The following is a 22,169-nucleotide window of genomic DNA, read 5'->3' on the forward strand; positions in this document are numbered from 1 at the left end:
CTCACTCCTCTTCTACTTAAGTCGGTATTGTGCCTTTTGTATTAAATTCGGGTGCAATTTCTGTGTTTCTTCGTCAATAAGAAGGTCCAAGGGATAAAGTAAACCTGAAGTGAAGCATCGGAAGCTAAAACTGGACTCACAGGAGAGGTTCAAATCGTCGAATGTTAGAGTGTCAGTCCTCTTTTACTTAAGTCGGCATTGTTCCTTTTGTATTCAATTGCGATGCAATATCTGTGTTTCATCGTCAATAAGAAGGCGCAAGGTATACATTAAACCTGAACTGAAGCATCGGAATCTAAAACTGGACTCACAGGAGAGGTTCAAATCATAGAAAGTGAGAGTGTCAGTCCTCTTTTACTTAAGTCGGCATTGTGCCATTTGTATTGAATTCAGATGCAGTTTCTGTGTTTCATCGACAACAAGAAGGTCCAAGGGATACAGTAAACCTGAAGTGAAGCATCGCAATCTAAAACTGGACTCACAGGAGAGATTCAAATCATCGAAAGTGAGAGTGTCAGTCCTCTTGTACTTAAGTCGGCATTGTGCCATTTGTATTAAATTCGGATGCGATTTCTGTGTTTCATCATCAATAAGAAGGTCCTAGGGATACAGTAAACCTGAAGTGAAGCATCGGAATCTAAAACTGGACGCACAGGAGAGGTTCAAATCATCGAAAGTTAGAGTGTCAGTCCTCTTTTACTTAAGCCGGCATTGAGCCTTTTGTATTAAATTCCGATGCAATTTCTGTGTTCCATCGTTAATAAGAAGGTGCAAGGTATACATTAAACCTGATGTGAAGCATCGGAATCTAAAACTGGACTCACCGGAGTGGTTCAAATCATAGAATGTTAGAGTATCAGTCCTCATTTACTTAAGTCGGCATTGTGCCTTTGGTATAAAATTCCGATGCGATTTCTGTGTTTCATCGTCAATAAGAAGGTGCAATGTATACAGTAAACCTGAAGTGAAGCATCGGAATCTAAAACTGGTCTCACAGAAGAGGTTCAAATCATAGAAAGTGAGAGTGTCTGTCCTCTTGTACTTAAGTCGGCATTGAGCCATTTGTATTAAATTCGGATGCAATTTCTGAGTTTCATCGTCAATAAGAAAGGCCAAGGGATACAGTAAACCTGAAGTGAAGCATCGGAATTTAAAAGTGGACTCACAGGAGCGGTTCAAATCATAGAAAGTGAGAGTGTCAGTCCTCTTGTAATTAAGACGGAATTATGCCATTTGTATATACATTCAGAAGCAATTTATGTGTTTCATCGTCAATAAGAAGGCCCAAGAGATGCAGTAAACCTTAAGTGAAGCATCGGAATCTAAAACTGGATTCGGAGGAGAGTTTCAAATCATAGAAAGTTAGAGACTCACTCCTCTTCTACTTAAGTCGGTATTGTGCCTTTTGTATTTAATTCGGGTGCAATTTTTGTGTTTCTTCGTCAATAAGAAGGTCCAAGGGATAAAGTAAACCTGAAGTGAAGAATCGGAATCTAAAACTGGACTCACAGGAGAGGTTCAAATCATCGAAAGTTAGAGTGTCAGTCCTCTTTTACTTAAGTCGGCATTGTGCCTTTTGTATTCAATTGCGATGCAATATCTGTGTTTCATCGTCAATAAGAAGGCGCAAGGTATACATTAAACCTGAACTGAAGCATCGGAATCTAAAACTGGACTCACAGGAGAGGTTCAAATCATAGAAAGTGAGAGTGTCAGTCCTCTTGTACTTATGTCGGCATTGTGCCATTTGTATTAAATTCGGATGCAATTTCTGTGTTTCATCGTCAATAAGAAGGGCCAAGGGATACAGTAAACCTGAAGTGAAGCATCGGAATCCAAAAGTGGACTCACAGGAGAGGTTCAAATCATAGAAAGTGAGAGTGTCAGACCTCCTTTACTTAAGTCGGTATTGTGCTTTTTGAATTTAATTCCGATGCAATTTCTGTGTTTCATCGTCAATAAGAAGGTCCAAGGGATACAGTAAAATTGAAGTGAAGCATCGGAATCTAAAACTGGACTCACAGGGGAGGTTCAAATCATAGAAAGTGAGAGTGTCTGTCCTCTTTTACTTAAGTCGGCATTGTGCCATTTGTATTGAATTCGGATGCAGTTTCTGTGTTTCATCGTCAATAAGAAAGTCCAAGGGATACAGTAAACCTGAAGTGAAGCATCGCAATCTAAAACTGGACTCACAGGAGAGATTCAAATCATAGAGAGTGAGAGTGTCAGTCCTCTTGTACTTAAGTCGGCATTGTGCCATTTGTATTAAATTCGGATGCGATTTCTGTGTTTCATCATCAATAAGAAGGTCCTAGGGATACAGTAAACCTGAAGTGAAGCATCGGACTCTAAAACTGGACTCACAGGAGAGGTTCAAATCATCGAAAGTTAGAGTGTCACTCCTCTTGTACTTAAGTCGGTATTGTGCCTTTTGTATTAAATTTCTAATGCAATTTCTGTGTTTCATCGTCAATAAGAAGGTCCAAGGGATACAGTAAACCTGAAGTGAAGCATCGCAATCTGAAACTGGACTCACAGGAGAGGTTCATATCATAGAATGTTAGAGTATCAGTCCACATTTACTTAAGTCGGCATTGTGCCTTTTGTAATAAATTCGGATGCAATTTCTGTTTTTCATCGTCAATAAGAAGGTCCAAGGGATACAGTAATCCTGAAGTGAAGCATCGGAATCTAAAACTGGACTCACAGGAGCGGTTCAAATCATAGAATGTTAGAGTGTCAAACCTCCTTTACTTAAGTCGGTATTGTGCTTTTTGAATTTAATTCCGATGCAATTTCTGTGTTTCATCGTCAATACGAAGGTCCAAGAGATACAGTAAAATTGAAGTGAAGCATCGGAATCTAAAACTGGACTCACAGGAGAGGTTCAAATCATAGAAAGTTAGAGTGTCAGACCTCTTTTACTTAAGTCGGCATTGTGCCTTTTGCATTAAATTCCGATGCAATTTCTGTGTTCCACCGTTAATAAGAAGGTGCAAGGTATACATTAAACCTGATGCGAAGCATCAGAATCTAAAACTGGACTCACCGGAGAGGTTCAAATCATAGAATGTTAGAGTGTCAGTCCTTTTTTTACTTAAGTCGGCATTGTGCCTTTTGTATTAAATTCCGATGCGATTTCCGTGTTTCATCGTCAATAAGAAGGTGCAATGTATACAGTAAACCTGAAGTGAAGCATCGGAATCTAAAAGTGGACTCACAGGAGAGGTTCAAATCATAGAAAGTGAGAGTGTCAGTCCTCTTGTAATTAAGACGGAATTATGCCATTTGTATATACATTCAGATGCAATTTCTGTGTTTCATCGTCAATAAGAAGGTCCAAGAGATGCAATAAACCTGAAGTGAAGCATCGGAATCTAAAACTGGATTCGGAGGAGAGTTTCAAATCATAGAAAGTTAGAGACTCACTCCTCTTCTACTTAAGTCGGTATTGTGCCTTTTGTATTAAATTCGGGTGCAATTTCTGTGTTTCTTCGTCAATAAGAAGGTCCAAGGGATAAAGTAAACCTGAAGTGAAGCATCGGAATCTAAAACTGGACTCACAGGAGAGGTTCAAATCGTCGAAAGTGAGAGTGACAGTCCTCTTGTACTTAAGTCGGCATTGTGCCATTTGTATTAAATTCGGATGCAATTTCTGTGTTTCATCGTCAATAAGAAGGGCCAAGGGATACAGTAAACCTGAAGTGAAGCATCGGAATCCAAAAGTGGACTCACAGGAGAGGTTCAAATCATAGAAAGTGAGAGTGTCAGACCTCCTTTACTTAAGTCGGTATTGTGCTTTTTGAATTTAATTCCGATTTAATTTCTGTGTTTCATCGTCAATAAGAAGGTCCAAGGGATACAGTAAAATTGAAGTGAAGCATCGGAATCTAAAACTGGACTCACAGGAGAGGTTCAAATCATAGAAAGTGAGAGTGTCAGTCCTCTTTTACTTAAGCCGGCATTGTGCCTTTTGTATTAAATTCCGATGCAATTTCTGTGTTCCATCGTTAACAAGAAGGTGCAAGGTATACATTAAACCTGATGTGAAGCATCGGAATCTAAAACTGGACTCACCGGAGTGGTTCAAATCATAGAATGTTAGAGTATCAGTCCTCATTTACTTAAGTCGGCATTGTGCCTTTTGTATAAAATTCCGATGCGATTTCTGTGTTTCATCGTCAATAAGAAGGTGCAATGTATACAGTAAACCTGAAGTGAAGCATCGGAATCTAAAACTGGTCTCACAGAAGAGGTTCAAATCATAGAAAGTGAGAGGGTCAGTCCTCTTGTACTTAAGTCGGCATTGAGCCATTTGTATTAAATTCGGATGCAATTTCTGAGTTTCATCGTCAATAAGAAAGGCCAAGGGATACAGTAAACCTGAAGTGAAGCATCGGAATCTAAAAGTGGACTCACAGGAGCGGTTCAAATCATAGAAAGTGAGAGTGTCAGTCCTCTTGTAATTAAGACGGAATTATGCCATTTGTATATACATTCAGAAGCAATTTCTGTGTTTCATCGTCAATAAGAAGGTCCAAGAGATGCAGTAAACCTTAAGTGAAGCATCGGAATCTAAAACTGGATTCGGAGGAGAGTTTCAAATCATAGAAAGTTAGAGACTCACTCCTCTTCTACTTAAGTCGGTATTGTGCCTTTTGTATTAAATTCGGGTGCAATTTTTGTGTTTCTTCGTCAATAAGAAGGTCCAAGGGATAAAGTAAACCTGAAGTGAAGCATCGGAATCTAAAACTGGACTCACAGGAGAGGTTCAAATCATCGAAAGTTAGAGTGTCAGTCCTCTTTTACTTAAGTCGGCATTGTGCCTTTTGTATTGAATTGCGATGCAATATCTGTGTTTCATCGTCAATAAGAAGGCGCAAGGTATACATGAAACCTGAACTGAAGCATCGGAATCTAAAACTGGACTCACAGGAGAGGTTCAAATCATAGAAAGTGAGAGTGTTAGTCCTCTTTTACTTAAGTCGGCATTGTGCCATTTGTATTGAATTCGGATGCAGTTTCTTTGTTTCATCGCCAATAAGAAGGTCCAAGGGATACAGTAAACCTGAAGTGAAGCATCGCAATCTAAAACTGGACTCACAGGAGAGATTCAAATCATAGAAAGTGAGAGTGTCAGTCCTCTTGTCCTTAAGTCGGCATTGTGCCATTTGTATTAAATTCGGATGCGATTTCTGTGTTTCATCATCAATAAGAAGGTCCTAGGGATACAGTAAACCTGAAGTGAAGCATCGGAATCTAAAACTGGACTCACAAGAGAGGTTCAAATCATCGAAAGTTAGAGTGTCAGCCCTCTTTTACTTAAGTCGGCATTGTGCCTTTTGTATTAAATTCCGATGCAATTTCTGTGTTCCATCGTTAATAAGAAGGTGCAAGGTATACATTAAACCTGATGTGAAGCATCAGAATCTAAAACTGGACTCACAGGAGAGGTTCAAATCATCGAAAGTTAGAGTGTCAGTCCTCTTTTACTTAAGTCGGCATTGTGCCTTTTGTATTCAATTCCGATGCAATTTCTGTGTTTCATCGTCAATAAATAGGTGCAAGGTATACATTAAACCTGAACTGAAGCATCTTAATCTAAAACTGGACTCACAGGAGAGGTTCAAATCATAGAAAGTGAGAGTGACAGTCCTCTTGTACTTAAGTCGGCATTGTGCCATTTGTATTAAATTCGGATGCAATTTCTGTGTTTCATCGTCAATAAGAAGGGCCAAGGGATACAGTAAACCTGAAGTGAAGCATCGGAATCTAAAAGTGGAATCACAGGAGAGGTTCAAATCATAGAAAGTGAGAGTGTCAGACCTCTTTTACTTAAGTCGGTATTGTGCTTTTTGAATTTAATTCCGATGCAATTTCTGTGTTTCATCGTCAATAAGAAGGTCCAAGTGATACAGTAAACCTGAAGTGAAGCATCGGAATCTAAAACTGGACTCACAGGAGAGGTTCAAATCATCGAAAGTTAGAGTGTCAGTCCTCTTTTACTTAAGTCGGCATTGTACCTTTTGTATTAAATTCCGGTGCAATATCTGTGTTTCATCGTCAATAAGAAGGTGCAAGGTATACAGTAAACCTGAAGTGAAGCATCGCAATCTAAAACTGGACTCACAGGAGAGATTCAAATCATAGAAAGTGAGAGTGTCAGTCCTCTTGTCCTTAAGTCGGCATTGTGCCATTTGTATTAAATTCGGATGCGATTTCTGTGTTTCATCATCAATAAGAAGGTCCTAAGGATACAGTAAACCTGAAGTGAAGCATCGGAATCTAAAACTGGACTCACAAGAGAGGTTCAAATCATCGAAAGTTAGAGTGTCAGTCCTCTTTTACTTAAGTCGGCATTGTGCCTTTTGTATTAAATTCCGATGCAATTTCTGTGTACCATCGTTAATAAGAAGGTGCAAGGTATACATTAAACCTGATGTGAAGCATCAGAATCTAAAACTGGACTCACAAGAGAGGTTCATATCATCGAAAGTTAGAGTGTCAGTCCTCTTTTACTTAAGTCGGCATTGTGCCTTTTGCATTAAATTCCGATGCAATTTCTGTGTTCCATCGATAATAAGAAGGTGCAAGGTATACATTAAACCTGATGTGAAGCATCCGAAACTAAAACTGGACTCACAGGAGAGGTTCAAATCATAGAAAGTGAGAGTGGCAGTCCTCTTGTACTTAAGTCGGCATTGTGCCATTTGTATTGAATTCGGATGCAGTTTCTGTGTTTCATCGTCAATAGGAAGGTCCAAGGGATACAGTAAACCTGAAGTGAAGCATCGCAATCTAAAACTGGACTCACAGGAGAGATTCAAACCATAGAAAGTGACAGTTTCAGTCGTCTTGTACTTAAGTCGGCATTGTGCCATTTGTATTGAATTCGGATGCAATTTCTGTGTTTCATCATCAATAAGAAGGTCCTAGGGATACAGTAAACCTGAAGTGAAGCATCGGAATCTAAAACTGGACTCACAGGAGAGGTTCAAATCATAGAAAGTTAGAGTGTCAGTCCTCTTTTACTTAAGTCGGAATTGTGCCTTTTGTATTAAATTCCGATGCAATTTCTGTGTTCCACCGTTAATAAGAAGGTGCAAGGTATACATTAAACCTGATGCGAAGCATCAGAATCTAAAACTGGACTCACCGGAGAGGTTCAAATCATAGAATGTTAGAGTATCAGTCCTCATTTACTTAAGTCGGCATTGTGCCTTTTGTAATAAATTCGGATGCAGTTTCTGTTTTTCATCGTCAATAAGACGGTCCAAGGGATACAGTAATCCTGAAGTGAAGCATCGGAATCTAAAACTGGACTCACAGGAGCGGTTCAAATCATAGAAAGTTAGAGCGTCAGTCCTTTTTTTACTTAAGTCGGCATTGTGCCTTTTGTATTAAATTCCGATGCAATTTCTGTGTTCCATCGTTAATAAGAAGGTGCAAGGTATACATTAAACCTGATGTGAAGCATCGGAATCTAAAACTGGACTCACCGGAGTGGTTCAAATCATAGATTGTTAGAGTATCAGTCCTCATTTACTTAAGTCGGCATTGTGCCTTTTGTATTAAATTCCGATGCGATTTCTGTGTTTCATCGTCAATAAGAAGGGCCAAGGGTTACAGTAAACCTCAATTGAAGCATCGGAATCTAAAACTGGTCTCACAGAAGAGGTTCAAATCATAGAAAGTGAGAGTGTCAGTCCTCTTGTACTTAAGTCGGCATTGAGCCATTTGTATTAAATTCGGATGCAATTTCTGTGTTTCATCGTCAATAAGAAATTCCAAGGGATACAGTAAACCTGAAGTGAAGCATCGGAATCTAAAAGTGGACTCACAGGAGAGGTTCAAATCATAGAAAGTGAGAGTGTCAGTCCTCTTGTAATTAAGACGGAATTATGCCATTTGTATATACATTCGGATGCAATTTCTGTCTTTCATCGTCAATAAGAAGGTCCAAGAGATGCAGTAAACCTGAAGTGAAGCATCGGAATCTAAAACTGGATTCGGAGGAGAGTTTCAAATCATAGAATGTTAGAGACTCACTCCTCTTCTACTTAAGTCGGTATTGTGCCTTTTGTATTAAGTTCGGGTGCAATTTCTGTGTTTCTTCGTCAATAAGAAGGTCCAAGGGATAAAGTAAACCTGAAGTGAAGCATCGGAATCTAAAACTGGGCTCACAGGAGAGGTTCAAATCATCGAAAGTTAGAGTGTCAGTCCTCTTTTACTTAAGTCGGCATTGTGCCTTTTGTATTCAGTTGCGATGCAATATCTGTGTTTCATCGCCAATAAGAAGGTGCAAGGTATACATTAAACCTGAACTGAAGCATCGGAATCTAAAACTGGACTCACAGGAGAGGTTCAAATCATAGAAAGTGAGAGTGTCAGTCCTCTTGTACTTAAGTCGGCATTGTGCCAATTGTATTAAATTCGGATGCAATTTCTGTGTTTCATCGTCAATAAGAAGGGCCAAGGGTTACAGTAAACCTGAAGTGAAGCATGGGAATCTAAAAGTGGACTCACAGGAGAGGTTCAAATCATAGAAAGTGAGAGTGTCAGACCTCCTTTACTTAAGTCGGTATTGTGCTTTTTGAATTTAATTCCGATGCAATTTCTGTGTTTCATCGTCAATAAGAAGGTCCAAGGGATACAGTAAAATTGAAGTGAAGCATCGCAATCTAAAACTGGACTCACAGGAGAGATTCAAATCATAGAAAGTGAGAGTGTCAGTCCTCTTGTACTTAAGTCGGCATTGTGACATTTGTATTAAATTCGGATGCGATTTCTGTGTTTCATCATCAATAAGAAGGTCCTAGGGACACAGTAAACCTGAAGTAAAGTATCGGAATCTAAAACTGGACTCACAGGAGAGGTTCAAATCATCGAAAGTTAGAGTGTCAATCCTCTTTTACTTAAGTCCGCATTGTGCCTTTTGTATTAAATTCCGATGCAATTTCTGTGTTCCATCGTTAATAAGAAGGTGCAAGGTATACATTAAACCTGAAGTGAAGCATCGGAATCTAAAACTGGACTCACCGGAGTGGTTCAAATCATAGATTGTTAGAGTATCAGTCCTCATTTACTTAAGTCGGCATTGTGCCTTTTGTATTAAATTCCGATGCGATTTCTGTGTTTCATCGTCAATAAGAAGGTGCAATGTATACAGTAAACCTGAAGTGAAGCATCGGAATCTAAAACTGGACTCACAGGAGAGGTTCAAATCATAGAAAGTGAGATTGTCAGTCCTCTTGTACTTAAGTCGGCATTGTACCTTTTGAATTTATTTCCGATGCAATTTCTATGTTTCATCGTCAATCGGAAGGTGCAAGGTCTACAGTAAACCTGAAGTGAAGCATCAAATTCTAAAACTGGACTCAAAGGACAGGTTCAAATCATGGAAAGTGGGAGTGTCAGGCCTCTTGTACTTAGGTCGGCATTCTGCCATTTGTATTAAATTCTGATGCAATTTCTGTGTTTCACCGTCATTAAGAAGGTCCAAGGTATACATTAAACCTGAAGTGAAGCATCGGAATCTAAAACTGGACTCACAGGAGTGATTCGAATCATAGATAGTTAGAGTGTCACTCCTCTTGTACTTAAGTCGGTATTGTGCCTTTTGTATTAACTTCGGATGCAATTTCTGTGTTTCATCGTCAATAAGAAGGTCCAAGGGATACAGTAAACCTTAAGTGAAGCATCGGAAACTAAAACTGGACTCACAGGAGAGGTTCAAATCATAGAATGTTAGAGTGTCAGTCATCTTTTACTTAAGTCGGCATTGTTACTTTTGTATTAAATTCGGATGCCATTTCTGTGTTTCATCGTCAAGAAGAAGGTCCAACGGATACAGTAAACCTGAAGTGAAGCATCGGAACCTAAAACAGGACTCACAGGAGAGTTTCAAATCGTAGAAAGTTAGAGTGTCAGTCCTCTTGTACTTAAGTCGGCATTGTGCCTTTTGAATTTAATTCCGATGCAATTTCTGTGCTTCATCGTCAATCGGAACGTGCAAGGTATACAGTAAACCTGAAGTGATGCATCAAAATCTAAAACTGGACTCAAAGGACAGGTCCAATTCATGGAAAGTGAGAGTGTCAGTCCTCTTGTACTCAAGTCGGCATTGTGCCATTTGTATTAAATTCGGATGCAATTTCTGTGTTTCACCGTGCATAAGAAGGTGCAAGGCATACAGTAAACCTGAAGTATAGCAGCGGAATCTAAAACTGGACTCACAAGAGAAGATCAAATCATAGAAAGTGAGAGTGGCAGTCCTCTTGTACTTAGGTCGGCATTGTGCCTTTTTTATTAAATTCGGATGCTATTTCTGTGTTTCATCGCCAATAAGAAGGTAAAGGTATACAGAAAAACCTGAAGTGAAGCATCGGAATCTAAAACTGGACTCACAGGAGAGGATCAAATCATAGAAAGTGGGAGTGTCAGTCCTCTTGTACTTAAGTCGGCATTGTGTCAATTATAATAATTCGGATGCAATTTCTGTGTTTCACCGTCAATAAGAAAGTCCAAGGGATACAGTAAACCTGAAGTGAAGCATCGGAATCTAAAACTGGACTCACAGGAGAGATTCAAATCATAGAAAGTGAGAGTGTCAGTCCTCTTTTACTTAAGTCGGCATTGTGCTTTTTGAATTTAACTCCGATGCAATCTCTGTGTTTCATCGTCAATAAGAAGGTCCAAGGGACACAGTAAACCTGAAGTGAAACATCGGAATCTAAAACTGGACTCACAGGAGAGAATCAAATCATAGAAAGTTAGAGAGTCACTCCTCTTGTACTTAAGTCGGTATTGTGCATTTTGTATTAAATTCGGATGCAATATCTGTGTTTCATCGTCAACAAGAAGGTCCAAGGGATACAGTAAACCGGAAGAGAAGCATCAGAATCTAAAACTGGACTCACAGGAGAGGTTCAAATCATAGAGAGTTAGAAGGTAGCTCCTCTTGTACTTAAGTCGGTATTGTGACTTTTATATTAAATTCGGATGCAATTGATGCGTTTCATCGTCAATAAGAAGGTCCAAGGGATACAGTAAACCTGAAGTGAAGCATTGGAATCTAAAAATGGACTCACAGGAGAGGTTCAAATCATAGAAAGTTAGTGTGTTAGCCCTCTTGTACTTAAGTCGGCATTTTGCCTTTTGTATAAAACTCGGATGCAAACTCTGTGTTTCATCGTCAATATGAAGGACCAAATATACAGTAAACCTGAAGTGAAGCATCGGAATCTAAAACTGGACTCACAGGAGAGGTTCAAATCATAGAAAGTTAGTGTGTCAGCCCTCTTGTACCTAAGTCGGCATTTAGCCTTTTGTATAAATTTCGGATGCAAACTCTGTGTTTCATCGTCAATATGGAGGACCAAGGGATACAGTAAACCTGAAGTGAAGCATCGGAATCTAAAACTGGACTCACAGGAGAGGTTCAAATCATAGAAAGTTAGAGTGTCAGTTGTCTTGTACTTAAGTCGGCATTGTGTCTTTTGAATTTAATTCCGATGCAATTTCTGTGTTTCATCGTCAATAAGAAGGTCCAAGGGATACAGTAAACCTGAAGTGAAACGTCGGAATCTAAAACTGGACTAACAGGAGAGGATCAAATCATAGAAAGTTAGAGTGTCAGTCCTCTTTTACTTAAGTCGGCATTGTGCCTTTTGAATTTAATTCCGATGCAATTTTTGTGTTTCGACGACAATATGAAGGTCCAAGAGATACAGTAAACTTGAAGTGAAGCATCGGAATCTAAAACTGGACCCACAGGAGAGGTTCAAATCATAGAAAGTGAGAGTGTCAGTCCTCTTGTACTTAAGTCGGCATTGTGCCTTTTGAATTTAATTCCGATGCAATTTCTGTGTTTCATCGTCAATCGGAAGGTGCAAGGTATACAGTAAACCTGAAGTGAAGCATCAAAATCTAAAACTGGACTCAAAGGACAGGTTCAAATCATGGAAAGTGAGAGTGTCAGTCCTCTTGTACTTAGGTCGGCATTGTGCCATTTGTATTAAATTCGGATGCAATTTCTGTGTTTCACCGTCAATAAGAAAGTCCAAGGGATACAGTAAACCTGAAGTGAAGCATCGGAATCTAAAACTGGACTCACAGGAGTGATTCGAATCATAGATAGTTAGAGTGTCAGTCCTCTTGTACTTAAGTCAGTATTGTGCCTTTTGTATTAAGTTCGGATGCAATTTCTGTGTTTCATCGTCAATAAGAAGGTCCAAAGGACACAGTAAACCTTAAGTGAAGCCACGGAAACTAAAACTGGACTCACAGGAGAGGTTCAAATCATAGAATGTTAGAGTGTCAGTCATCTTTTACTTAAGTCGGCATTGTGCCTTTTGTATTAAATTCGAAAGCCATTTCTGTGTTTCATCGTCAATAAGAAGGTCCAAGGGATACAGCAAAAATGAACTGAAGCATCGGAATCGAAAACAGGACTCACAGGAGAGGTTCAAATCATAGAAAGTGAGAGTGTCAGTCCTCTTGTACTTAAGTCGGCATTGTGCCATTTATAATAATTCGGATGAAATTTCTAAGTTTCGTCGTCAATAAGAAGGTCCAAGGGATACAGTAAACCTGAAGTGAAGCATTGGAATCTAAAACTGGACTCACAGGAGAGGTTCACATTAGAGAAAGTGAGAGTCTCAGACTTCTTGTACTTTAGTCGGCATTGTGCCTTTTGTATTAAATGCGGATGCAATTTCTGTGTTTCATCGTCAATAAGAAGGTCCAAGGGATACAGTAAACCGGAAGTGAAGCATCAGAATCTAAAACTGGACTCACAGGAGAGGTTCCAATCAAAGAGAGTTAGAAGGTCACTCCGCTTGTACTTAAGTCGGTATTGTGGCTTTTATATTAAATTCGGATGCAATTGATGTGTTTCATCGTCAATAAGAAGGTCCAAGGGATACAGTAAACCTGAAGTGAAGCATCGGAATCTAAAAATGGACTCACAGGAGAGGTTCAAATCATAGAAAGTGAGAGTGTCAGTCCTCTTTTACTTAAGTCGGCATTGTGCCTTTAGAATTTAATTCCGATGCAATTTTTGTAATTCGACGACAATAAGAAGGTCCAAGAGATACAGTAAACCTGAAGTGAAGCATCGGAATCTAAAACTAAACTCACAGGAGAGGTTCAAATCGTAGAAAGTGAGAGTGTCAGTCCTCTTGTACTTAAGTCGGTATTGTGCCTTTTGAATTTAATGCCTATGCAGTTTCTGTGTTTCATTGTCAATCGGAAGGTGCAAGGTATACAGTAAACCTGAGGTGAAGCATCAAAATCTAAAACTTAACTCAAAGGACAGGTTCAAATCATGGATGTGAGAGTGTCAGTCCTCTTGTACTTAGGTCGGCATTGTGCCATTTGTATTAAATTCGGATGCAATTTCTGTGTTTCACCGTCAATAAGAAGGTCCAAGGGATACAGTAAACCTGAAGTGAAGCATCGGAATCTAAAACTGGACTCACAGGAGAGGATCAAATCATAGAAAGTGTGAGTGTCAGTCCTCTTGTACTTTAGTCGGCATTGTGCCTTTTGAATTTAATTTCGATGCAATTTCTATGTTTCATCGTCAATCGGAAGGTGCAAGGTATACAGTAAACCTGAAGTGAAGCATCAAAATCTAAAACTGGACTCAAAGGACAGGTTCAAATCATGGAAAGTGAGAGTGTCAGTCCTCCTGTACTTAGGTCGGCATTCTGCCATTTGTATTAAATTCGGATGCAATTTCTGTGTTTCACCGTCAATAAGAAGGTCCAAGGGATACAGTAAACCTGAAGTGAAGCATCGGAATCTAAAACTGGACTCACAGGAGTGATTCGAATCATAGATAGTTAAAGTGTCACTCCTCTTGTACTTAAGTCGGTATTGTGCCTTTTGTATTAAGTTCGGATGCAATTTCTGTGTTTCATCGTCAATAAGAAGGTCCAAGGCATACAGTAAACCTGAAGTGAAGCATCGGAACCTAAAACAGGACTCACAGGAGAGGTTCAAATCATAGAAAATTAGAGTGTCAGCCCTCATGTACTTAAGTCGGCATTGTGCCTTTAGAATTTAATTCCGATGCAATTTCTGTGCTTCATCGTCAATCGGAAGGTGCAAGGTATACAGTAAACCTGAAGTGAAGCAACAAAATCTAAAACTGGACTCAAAGGACAGGACCAATTCATGGAAAGTGAGAGTGTCAGTCCTCTTGTACTCAAGTCGGCATTGTGCCATTTGTATTAAATTCGGATGCAATTTCTGTGTTTCACCGTCAATAAGAAGGTGCAAGGCATACAGTAAACCTGAAGTAAAGCAGCGGAATCTAAAACTGGACTCACAGGAGTGATTCGAATCATAGTTAGTTAGAGTGTCACTCCTCTTGTACTTACGTCGGTATTGTGCCTTTTGTATTAAATTCGTATGCCATTTCTGTGTTTCATCGTCAATAAGAAGGTCCAAGGGATACAGTGAACCTTAAATGAAGCATCGGAATCTAAAAATCGACTCACAGGAGAGGTTCAAATCATAGAAAGTTAGTGTGTCAGCCCTCTTGTACTTTTGTCGGCACTTTGCCTTTTGTATACAATTCGGATGCAAACTCTGTGTTTCATCGTCAATTTGAAGGCCCAAAGGATACAGTAAACCTGAAGTGAAGCATCGGAATCTAAAACTGGACTCACAGGAGTGATTCGATCATAGATAGTTAGAGTGTCACTCCTCTTGTACTTAAGTCGGTATTGTGCCTTTTGTATTAAGTTCGGATGCAATTTCTGTGTTTCATCGTCAATAAGAAGGTCCAAGGGATACAGTAAACCTTAAGTGAAGCATCGGAAACTAAAACTGGACTCACAGGAGAGGTTCAAATCTTAGAATGTTAAAGTGTCAGTCATCTTTTACTTAAGTCGGCATTGTACGTTTGTATTAAATTCGGATGCCATTTCTGTGTTTCATCGTCAATAAGAAGGTCCAAGGGATACAGTAAACCTGAAGTGAAGCATCGGAATCTAAAACTGGACTCACAGGAGAGGTTCAAATCATAGAAAGTGAGAGTGTCAGTCCACTTGTACTTAAGTCGGCATTGTGCCTTTTGAATTTAATTCCGATGCAATTTCTATGTTTCATCGTCAATCGGATGGTGCAAGGTATACAGAAAACCTGAAGTGAAGCATCAAAATCTAAAACTGGACTCAAAGGACAGGTTTAAATCATGGAAAGTGAGAGTGTCAGTCCTCTTGTACTTAGGTCGGCATTCTGCCATTTGTATTAAATTCGGATGCAATTTCTGTGTTTCACCGTCAATACGAAGGTCCAAGGTATACAGTAAACCTGAAGTGAAGCATCGGAATCTAAAACTGGACTCACAGGAGTGATTCGAATCATAGATAGTTAGAGTGTCACTCCTCTTGTACTTTAGTCGGTATTGTGCCTTTTGTATTAAGTTCGGATGCAATTTCTGTGTTTCATCTTCAATAAGAAGGTCCAAGGGATACAGTAAACCTTAAGTGAAGCATCGGAAACTAAAACTGGACTCACAGGAGAGGTTCAAATCATAGAATGTTAGAGTGTCAGTCATCTTTCACTTAAGTCCGCATTGTACGTTTGTATTAAATTCGGATGCCATTTCTGTGTTTCATCGTCAATAAGAAGGTCCAAGGGATACAGTAAACCTGAAGTGAAGCATCGGAACCTAAAACAGGACTCACAGGAGAGATTCAAATCATAGAAAATTAGAGTGTCAGTCCTCTTGTACTTAAGTCGGCATTGTGCCTTTTGAATTTAATTCCGATGCAATTTCTGTGCTTCATCGTCAATCGGAAGGTGCAAGGTATACAGTAAACCTGAAGTGAAGCATCAAAATCTAAAACTGGACTCAAAGGACAGGTCCAATTAATGGAAAGTGAGAGTGTCAGTCCTCTTGTACTCAAGTCGGCATTGTGCCATTTGTATTAAATTCGGATGCAATTTCTGTGTTTCACCGTCAATAAGAAGGTGCAAGGCATACAGTAAACCTGAAGTAAAGCAGCGGAATCTAAAACTGGACTCACAGGAGTGATTCGAATCTTAGATAGTTAGTGTGTCACTCCTCTTGTACTTAAGTCGGTATTGTGCCTTTTGTATTAAGTTCGGATGCAATTTCTGTGTTTCATCGTCAATAAGAAGGTCCAAGGGATACAGTAAACCTTAAGAGAAGCATCGGAAACTAAAGCTGGACTCACAGGAGAGGTTCAAATCATAGAATGTTAGAGTGTCAGTCACTTTTAATTAAGTCGGCATTGTGCCTTTTGTATTAAATTCGGATGCCATTTCTGTGTTTCATCGTCAATAAGAAGGTCCAAGGGATACAGTAAACCTGAAGTGAAGCATCGGAACCTAAAACAGGACTCACAGCAGAGGTTCACATCATAGAAAGTTAGAATGTCAGTCCTCTTGTACTTAAGTCGGCATTGTGCCTTTTAAATTTAATTCCGATGCAATTTCTGTGCTTCATCGTCAATCGGAAGGTGCAAGGTATACAGTAAACCTGAAGTGAAGCATCAAAATCTAAAACTGGAATCAAAGGACAGGTCCAATTCATGGAAAGGGAGAGTGTCAGTCCTCTTGTACTCAAGTCGGCATTGTGCCATTTGTATTAAATTCGGATGCAATTTCTGTGTTTCACCGTCAATAAGAAGGTGCAAGGCATACAGTAAACCTGAAGTAAAGCAGCGGAATCAAAAACTGGACTCACAAGAGAGGATCAAATCATAGAAAGTGAGAGTGTCAGTCCTCTTGTACTTAAGTCGGCATTGTGACTTTTTTATTAAATTCGGATGCTATTTCTGTGTTTCATCGCTAATAAGAAGGTGCAAGGTATACAGTAAACCTGAAGAGAAGCATCGGAATCTAAAACTGGACTCACAGGAGAGGATCAAATCATAGAAAGTGAGAGTGTCAGTCCTCTTGTACTTAAGTCGGCATTGTGCCATTTATAATAATTCGGATGCAATTTCTGTGTTTTATCGTCAATAAGAAGGTCCAGGGGATACAGTAAACCGGAAGTGAAGCATCAGAATCAAAAACTGGACTCACAGGAGAGGTTCCAATCATAGAGAGTTAGAAGGTCACTCCTCTTGTACTTAAGTCGGTATTGTGGCTTTTATATTAAATTCGGATGCAATTGATGTGTTTCATCGTCAATAAGAAGGTCCAAGGGATACAGTAAACCTGAAGTGAAGCATCGGAATCTAAAAATGGACTCACAGGAGTGATTCGAATCATAGATAGTTAGAGTGTCTCTTCTCTTGTACTGATGTCGGAATTGTGCCTTTTGTATTAAATTCGGATGCAATTTCTGTGTTTCATCGTCAATAAGAAGGTCCAAGGGATACAGTAAACCTTAATTGTAGCATCGGAATCTAAAAATGGATTCACAGGAGAGGTTCAAATCATAGAAAGTTAGTGTGTCAGCCCTCTTGTACATTAGTCGGCACTTTGCCTTTTGTATAAAATTCGGATGCAAACTCTGTGTTTCATCGTCAATATGTAGGACCAAGGGACACAGTAAACCTGAAGTGAAGCATCGGAATCTAAAACTGGACTCACAGGAGAGGTTCAAATCATAGAAAGTTAGAGCGTCAGTTCTCTTGTACTTAAGTAGGCATTGTGTCCTTTGAATTTAATTCCGATGCAATTTCTGTGTTTCATCGTCAATAAGAAGGCCAAGGGATACAGCAAACCTGAAGTGAAACGTCGGAATTTTAAACTGGACTGACAGGAGAGGTTCAAATCATAGAAAGTGAGAGTGTCAGTCCTCTTTTTCTTAAGTCGGCATTGTGCCTTTTGAATTTAATTCCGATGCAATTTTTGTGTTTCGACGACAATAAGATGGTCCAAGAGGTACTGTAAACCTGAAGTGAACCATCGGAATATAAAACTGGACTCACAGGAGAGGTTCAAATCATAGAAAGTGTGAGTGTCAGTCCTCTTGTACTTTAGTCGGCATTGTGCCTTTTGAATTTAATTCCGATGCAATTTCTATGTTTCATCGTCAATCGGAAGGTGCAAGGTATACAGTAAACCTGAAGTGAAGGATCAAAATCAAAAACTGGACTCAAAGGACAGGTTCAAATCATGGAAAGTGAGAGTGTCAGTCCTCTTGTACTTAGGTCGGCATTCTGCCATTTGTATTAAATTCGGATGCAATTTCTGTGTTTCACCGTCAATAAGAAGGTCCAAGGGATACAGTAAACCTGAAGTGAAGCATCGGAATCTAAAACTGGACTCACAGGAGTGAGTCGAATCATAGATAGTTAAAGTGTCACTCCTCTTGTACTTAAGTCGGTATTGTGCCTTTTGTATTAAGTTCGGATGCAATTTCTGTGTTTCATCGTCAATAAGAAGGTCCAAGGGATACAGTAAACCTTAAGTGAAGCATCGGAAACTAAAACTGGACACACAGGAGAGGTTCAAATCATAGAATGTTAGAGTGTCAGGCATCTTTTAATTAAGTCGGCATTGTGCCTTTTGTATTAAATTCGGATACCATTTCTGTGTTTCATCGTCAATAAAGAAGGTCCAAGGCATACAGTAAACCTGAAGTGAAGCATCGGAACCTAAAACAGGACTCACAGGAGAGGTTCAAATCATAGAAAATTAGAGTGTCAGCCCTCTTGTACTTAAGTCGGCATTGTGCCTTTTGAATTTAATTGCGATGCAATTTCTGTGCTTCATCGTCAATCGGAAGGTGCAAGGTATACAGTAAACCTGAAGTGAAGCAACAAAATCTAAAACTGGACTGAAAGGACGGGTCCAATTCATGGAAAGTGAGAGTGTCAGTCCTCTTGTACTCAAGTCGGCATTGTGCCTTTTGTATTAAGTTCGGATGCAATTTCTGTGTTTCATCGTCAATAAGAAGGTCCAAGGGATACAGTAAACCTTAAGTGAAGCATCGGAAACTAAAACTGGACTCACAGGAGGGGTTCAAATCATAGAATGTTAGAGTGTCAGTCATCTTTTACTTAAGTCGGCATTGTGCCTTTTGTATTAAATTCGGATGCCATTTCTGTGTTTCATCGTCAATAAGAAGGTCAAAGGGATACAGTAAACCTTAAGTGAAGCATCGGAAACTAAAACTGGACTCACAGGAGGGGTTCAAATCATAGAATGTTAGAGTGTCAGTCATCTTTTACTTAAGTCGGCATTGTGCCTTTTGTATTAAATTCGGATGCCATTTCTGTGTTTCATCGTCAATAAGAAGGTCCAAGGGATACAGGGAACCTTAAGTGAAGCATCGGAATCTAAAAATGGACTCACAGGAGAGGTTCAAATCATAGAAAGTTAGTGTGTCAGCCCTCTTGTACTTTAGTCGGCACTTTGCCTTTTGTATAAAATTCGGATGCAAACTCTGTGTTTCATCGTCAATATGAAGGACCAAAGGATACAGTAAACCTGAAGTGAAGCATCAGAATCTAAAACTGGACTCACAGGAGAGGTTCAAAACATAGAAAGTTAGAGCGTCAGTTCTCTTGTACTTAAGTCGGCATTGTGTCCTTTGAATTTAATTCCGATACAATTCTGTGTTTCATCGTCAATAAGAACGTCCAAGGGATACAGTAAACCTGAAGTGAAACGTCGGAATTTAAAACTGGACTAACAGGAGAGGTACAAATCATAGAAAGTGAGAGTGTCAGCCCTCTTTTACTTAAGTCGGCATTGTGCCTTTTGAATTTAATTCCGATGCAATTTTTGTGTTTCGACGACAATAAGAAGGTCCAAGAGATACAGTAAACCTGAAGTGAAGCATCGGAATCTAAAACTGGACTCACAGGAGAGGTTCAAATCATAGAAAGTGAGAGTGTCAGTCCACTTGTACTTAAGTCGGCATTGTGCCTTTTGAATTTAATTCCGATGCAATTTCTATGTTTCATCGTCAATCGGAAGGTGCAAGGTATACAGAAAACCTAAAGTGAAGCATCAAAATCTAAAACTGGACTCAAAGGACAGGTTTAAATCATGGAAAGTGAGAGTGTCAGTCCTCTTGTACTTAGGTCGGCATTCTGCCATTTGTATTAAATTCGGATGCAATTTCTGTGTTTCACCGTCAATAAGAAGGTCCAAGGGATACAGTAAAGCTGAAGTGAAGCATCGGAATCTAAAACTGGACTCACAGGAGTGATTCGAATCATAGATAGTTAGAGTGTCACTCCTCTTGTACTTAAGTCGGTATTGTGCCTTTTGTATTAATTTCGGATGCAATTTCTGTGTTTCATCGTCAATAAGAAGGTCCAAGGGATACAGTAAACCTTAAGTGAAGCATCGGAAACTAAAAGTGGACTCACAGGAGAGGTTCAAATCATAGAATGTTAGAGTGTCAGTCATCTTTTACTTAAGTCGGCATTGTGCCTTTTGTATTAAATTCGGATGCCATTTCTGTGTTTCATCGTCAATAAGAAGGTCCAAGGGATACAGTAAACCTGAAGTGAAGCATCGGAATCTAAAAATGGACTCACAGGAGAGGTTCAAATCATAGAAAGTTAGAGTGTCAGTCCTCTTTTTCTTAAGTCGGCATTGTGCCTTTTGAATTTAATTCCGATGCAATTTTTGTGTTTCGACGACAATAAGATGGTCCAAGAGGTACTGTAAACCTGAAGTGAACCATCGGAATATAAAACTGGACTCACAGGAGAGGTTCAAATCATAGAAAGTGTGAGTGTCAGTCCTCTTGTACTTTAGTCGGCATTGTGCCTTTTGAATTTAATTCCGATGCAATTTCTATGTTTCATCGTCAATCGGAAGGTGCAAGGTATACAGTAAACCTGAAGTGAAGGATCAAAATCAAAAACTGGACTCAAAGGACAGGTTCAAATCATGGAAAGTGAGAGTGTCAGTCCTCTTGTACTTAGGTCGGCATTCTGCCATTTGTATTAAATTCGGATGCAATTTCTGTGTTTCACCGTCAATAAGATGGTCCAAGGATACAGTAAACCTGAAGTGAAGCATCGGAATCTAAAACTGGACTCACAGGAGTGAGTCGAATCATAGATAGTTAAAGTGTCACTCCTCTTGTACTTAAGTCGGTATTGTGCCTTTTGTATTAAGTTCGGATGCAATTTCTGTGTTTCATCGTCAATAAGAAGGTCCAAGGGATACAGTAAACCTTAAGTGAAGCATCGGAAACTAAAACTGGACACACAGGAGAGGTTCAAATCATAGAATGTTAGAGTGTCAGTCATCTTTTAATTAAGTCGGCATTGTGCCTTTTGTATTAAATTCGGATACCATTTCTGTGTTTCATCGTCAATAAAGAAGGTCCAAGGCATACAGTAAACCTGAAGTGAAGCATCGGAACCTAAAACAGGACTCACAGGAGAGGTTCAAATCATAGAAAATTAGAGTGTCAGCCCTCTTGTACTTAAGTCGGCATTGTGCCTTTTGAATTTAATTGCGATGCAATTTCTGTGCTTCATCGTCAATCGGAAGGTGCAAGGTATACAGTAAACCTGAAGTGAAGCAACAAAATCTAAAACTGGACTGAAAGGACGGGTCCAATTCATGGAAAGTGAGAGTGTCAGTCCTCTTGTACTCAAGTCGGCATTGTGCCATTTGTATTAAATTCGGATGCAATTTCTGTGTTTCACCGTCAATAAGAAGGTGCAAGGCATACAGTAAACCTGAAGTAAAGCAGCGGAATCTAAAACTGGACTCACAGGAGTGATTCGAATCATAGATAGTTAGAGTGTCACTCCTCTTGTACTTAAGTCGGTATTGTGCCTTTTGTATTAAGTTCGGATGCAATTTCTGTGTTTCATCGTCAATAAGAAGGTCCAAGGGATACAGTAAACCTTAAGTGAAGCATCGGAAACTAAAACTGGACTCACAGGAGAGGTTCAAATCATAGAATGTTAGAGTGTCAGTCATCTTTTACTTAAGTCGGCATTGTGCCTTTTGTATTAAATTCGGATGCCATTTCTGTGTTTCATCGTCAATAAGAAGGTCCAAGGGATACAGGGAACCTTAAGTGAAGCATCGGAATCTAAAAATGGACTCACAGGAGAGGTTCAAATCATAGAAAGTTAGTGTGTCAGCCCTCTTGTACTTTAGTCGGCACTTTGCCTTTTGTATAAAATTCGGATGCAAACTCTGTGTTTCATCGTCAATATGAAGGACCAAAGGATACAGTAAACCTGAAGTGA

Source organism: Schistocerca piceifrons, unplaced genomic scaffold (assembly GCF_021461385.2).
Source record: "Schistocerca piceifrons isolate TAMUIC-IGC-003096 unplaced genomic scaffold, iqSchPice1.1 HiC_scaffold_762, whole genome shotgun sequence".
NCBI lineage: Eukaryota > Metazoa > Arthropoda > Insecta > Orthoptera > Acrididae > Schistocerca > Schistocerca piceifrons.